Source organism: Galleria mellonella, unplaced genomic scaffold (genome assembly GCF_026898425.1).
Source record: "Galleria mellonella isolate WM207_F2 unplaced genomic scaffold, CSIRO_AGI_GalMel_v1 utg117, whole genome shotgun sequence".
In the NCBI taxonomy this organism is placed as follows: domain Eukaryota; kingdom Metazoa; phylum Arthropoda; class Insecta; order Lepidoptera; family Pyralidae; genus Galleria; species Galleria mellonella.
The window spans coordinates 82,543-87,714 of NW_026441980.1; positions in this window are offsets into that span (position 1 = coordinate 82,543).

Genomic DNA, 5,172 nt, shown 5'->3' on the forward strand with positions numbered 1-5,172 from the left:
CGCCGGTTGCTAAGCGACGCTTAAACACAGGCCTTCCCGGTCATCAACTCTGACACGTCGCTGTCCTGTCGGCCTTCGGAGTCGCGGCCTTTGTTTGTACGAGTCGGAAACTTTTTAGAAGCATAATTAAATAATTATAGTATTGGTAATTGACGTCAGTGTAGAACAGGGGTGGCCGATTTGACTAGACCCAAAATTTACTATTTACTGACGAAACTGTGCGGTCTACTAATTACATACTTCTTGAATTCACAAATGAAAAAACATAGTTCAGTACATTATTATGTAGTATTGTAGTATTTTTATTTAATTTTATTAAGAGGGAAAACATAAAACTGAAAATTATTCTCAGTAACTACTTATTTATATTAGTGTGAGCATTGCGTCTGAGCATCTTCCGCTAGATTAGCAAAATATTATATTTTTGCCTTGCTGCGATCGACTAAACTAATAGTCGCGATCGACCGGTTTTTTGAATGGATGATAATGGAATGGTAACCCCTGCTAATATCCGATAACGGTATACGCTGGCAGGCACCAGTCAGGGATGATAGGTGAGAATGAAAAGGCAGGTCAGTTAGCCTATCGTGACGAATTGAACGATAAATTAGTCATAATAGTTTCCAGGGGGAACCGCGTGGAGGTCGACCTGATAGGATACTTTGATAGCAACGGGGACTAACCTCCCCATTACTAACAATCCCTCCCCCCCCCCGCTCGACCGGTTGGCCACCCCTGGTGTAAAGAAATTACGAAGTGTGATGACCTTAAAATATTTGCAGAGTCGATGGAATACCATGAATTAGAACTGCGCTCTGTGGTGAAATACAGTCGTATACAAATCGCTAGCATTGCACTAGAGCCACTAGGCGTTAATCAATACATATAATAAAGTAACTGACCGCTGTCTGTACATGGAAGATAGAACCCAAAACAATGATTTTTTTTAAGTTTTTTGTCTGTCTGTACATTTGTACGCTAATCTTAGAAACGGCTTAACCGATTTGAACTCAGTTTTCACTAATGCGTTGCGGTTTACTCCACTTAACATTTACTGTTTGTTATATTTCAATCGGTATATTATATATACCGATTGAAATATAACAAACAGTATATATAATTATATATATATATAATTACTAGCTGACCCCGTAAACGTTTTACCACTTATTGCGAAATATAAAATCGCGATTAAAATACAGGGGTTGATCGTAAAACGATGAAAATTTAAAGTTGTATGTATTTTTCAATGCTAAATTATAATAAAATAAAATTAAAAAAAATTGTCAAAAAAATAAAAAAATATATTTTGGGGTGGGTCACCCTTATCATTGACGGGTATGAAAAATAGATGTTGGCCGATTCTCAGACCTACACAATATGCACACAAAATTTCATAAATATCGGTAAAGCCGTTTCGGAGGAGTTTGGTAACAAACACCGCGACACGAGAATTTTATATATTAGATATATATATATTTTTTAATATTATTTTAAGGGCTTTTACCTTCTTCAGGTATATCAGTCCTATTGTACCCTGAACTGATTTCTCAAACAAAACTTTATCTACTTTCCCTAGACGCGGAAAGAGAAGAATTAATGGGCATCAATAATTTCCAGAGATATTAAAAAAATTCTGGTTTAAGTTCAGCTAACATAGATTGAATAAGACCAACATTCAATTTATTTAAGTTAAAGTGGCGCATGAATTCTTATCTTTCCTTCGTGTTAATACGACACTAATAGAATATGATGTACATCATCGATAGTATCACAAGTTTGATAATGGGCTGACAAGGACTTTCCATCATATGTGCAAATTTTTTTGATGGATAATAAAATGCTATAAAATAACCGATCAGTTGAATTGGCTGAAACTTTATAAAGTTATTAAGTATGTAATTATCATTTAGTATAATACAATACTGGATTCATAAAGGGTTCCAATGGGAATGTTATACGGGAACTACATAAGTAGTTAGAAGCGGGCAACGTCGCGGGAAACTGTTAGTATTCAATATATTTATTGCTAATTAAACTTCAATATTGGAAACCATCCACTGCTTTACATTTATATTTCAGGTCGAATAAAAAGTAGGTGAATAATTTAAATCTCATTGGTTGCTAATGTTACTTCTGGTGCTGCGCATTAAATATCGAGTAAAATCATTAGGATTCCTTTATTGTTTCCATCGGTGGAACTGAATAATTTACCGCAAGAGACATGGGTCGTGATTAATAGCCACCTATGTAAACTCACTTGACAGCCGAGTGCGTGGTGTGCCTTTGGAAAAATACTATTTCTCAAACATGCTTGGAAATGTGAGCATTATTTTGACAATCTTCTTCGAGATAAATCAAAATTGCTGTACTGGCCAGATACATGCGGGTATTAGAAAAGGCATTTTTTTTATTTATAATATTTAATACATATATAAAATGATATGTGGGGTACTACGTAATACTAACTTTACATATACAGATGTATATAATATATTCTTTAGCAATATAAAGGTTATAAGCCTCTTGGCAATAAATAGAAATGAAGTACAAGTTCACTTAGTTCATTTACTTTAGATATCATACTATTAAATCATATATTTACTTATTTTACTTTATATTTGATATATAACAAATAATATAACATAAATACCCAACTTCTGTTAGTCCATTGACACTTATTTAAATATAGCTTCTTTAGGACTTCCATCAACAATAATTGTGATATATTTTATATAATGACCACGTGGTTCACTATACTTGTTCACTCTTGATACGTCAGGGAGCTCCGCTCTGTTCAACGGTTGGACAAGAAGTGTCTCCCCACCCAAATAACAACCTTTTATATCTACAGGGCCGAATTCGAGTGAACAAGTCAGCGAGACCACGTGTTCTTACAATTTCATTACTTTTTATTCAAGTATCATGACAATAAATAATTATAAAATTGATTAAAATATAAATTAGTATTCTATATACATTACAAGAATATTTTATGACCAAATTTGGTATAATAACAATTATAACGTTTTATTATATTTAAAGTAGTTAGTCTGATTTTTATTAATAAATGTAGGTACACATTTTAACACAAGATGTTTAAGAAAATTAATATAATTTAAAATAAATATGTAATTATATTGGCATACTTAAGATTATTTTGCAGGATGTCCGGGCCCCTTGTAAAAGGTGTACATGTACAATCAGATATGTTTTAGCTTCGTTCGGATCCTGGGGTGGGCACTATGCAAAGGATAGTATTGGGATGGGCACGGCGTACCTAACCCCTCCCCCTTAATACACGTATGGTACGTATGTATCTACGGAGTAGACTAACTTTTCACAAACTAAATAAATAAACAATCATCATAGATAGATAGATAGATAGATAAACACTTTATTTGAGCCATTTAACACACGTAAATTAATGAATAAAATGGTACAATTTGATTATTTACATTTTTTCAAATATAAAACAACATATAAAACATAAAATAAATATTGGAGATATGTTTTCACCAAGTGTGTCGCAGTGACCCAAAAAGGCTACAGCTCAGTGATACTTTTGCTTAAAAGCAAAGCACTGATTTTCAGCTGCAACCTGAAGCAAGGCTACACGGACGCGTGCAACAAACCCAGAGTGTAACCTGTGTAACCAATTTAATAGCAAAAGGTAAAATTATATTATATAGATACATACTTATATAGATGATGCATAAATAATATATTTCATTAATTAATTAAACATAATATTTAACATATATAAATAATAATTCACCACAGTAATTATGTTAAAAGCAGTCGCTACCAGGCGACTAATCCAAATTTTTGCTTATTTAATAAATGTTGCTTTATCAACTTTTTAAAAATTGATTTGGATGCAGCTAGTCTCATTGGAGGGGGTATGTTATTCCAGCATTTAGTCGCCTGGTGGCGAAAACATCCGGTAAAAGCGACTGTTCTATGGTTATGAACCGCCAACGGGGGCCGCGTTGATCGAGACACATTACATCCATAATAATTGTTGAAAGTCGGAAATTTGAGTTTTTTATATAGATATTCAGGGGATTTAAATTTCAGAAGATCAAACATAAGTACAGCAAGGTGCAATCGTCTACGTGAGTCCATGTTCAACATAGATGCTTCATTCAAATATGGTGTAATGTGACTACGAGGTGAAATAACAAAGCAAAAGCGACAGCACGCATTCTGAATCCTCTGTATCATTCGACGAGATGAAGAAAGGAGACGAGGCCCGTAGACCAGATCACCATAATTTAATCTGGATAACACAAGAGACTCACAGAGTGTAATTCGTGATCTTTCTGACAACAAATTTCGTATCTTGTATAATATTTTAAGTCGATAAAAGCAATTCCGGACCAAACCCAACACATGGTTTTCAAAACGCAAATTACTGTCAAAAAGCACACCAAGGTTCTTTGCCTCGCAAACATGTTCAATATTTGTATCACCGATCTTTACAACTAGATTATTGTTCGATGCCTTCTTAATTTGATTTTTCGAGCCAATTACCATATATTTTGATTTTAAAGGATTAAGAACAAGAGCATTATTATTAGACCATGCAGCGATGCGATCTAAATCTTCATTCATTTTCTGAACGGCATTAGATATCCCAATTTGATTTCTAGATATATACAGTTGTACATCGTCCGCATAACAATGATAGTTACAGTTCTTAATAACATTAGGGAGGTCGGCACTGTATATAATAAATAGAAGTGGGCCCAGTATAGATCCTTGAGGAACTCCACGCTTCACCAACCTGGGGGAAGATATCATACAAGTACCATCATCCTTCAGCAATTTAACCGCCTGAAATCGCTCTCCTAAATAACTCCTAAACCAATTAATCGAGTGATGATCAAACCCATAATATGACAATTTAGAGAGTAACAATGAAATATTGAGACTATCAAATGCGCGGGAAAAATCAAGTAAAGTTAATATAGAGCCTTGACCATCATCTTGAGCAGCCAATATGTTGTCTGTCACATCAAGCAATGTTGTGACAGTGCCTCTGCCCTTTCGAAACCCCGACTGGAAAAGCGGCAGTATCTTGTTGACTTCAATGTATTTTAATAATTGAAAGTATATGGCTTTTTCCAAGATTTTAGATAAAAAAGGCAATATACTAATAGGTCTCAG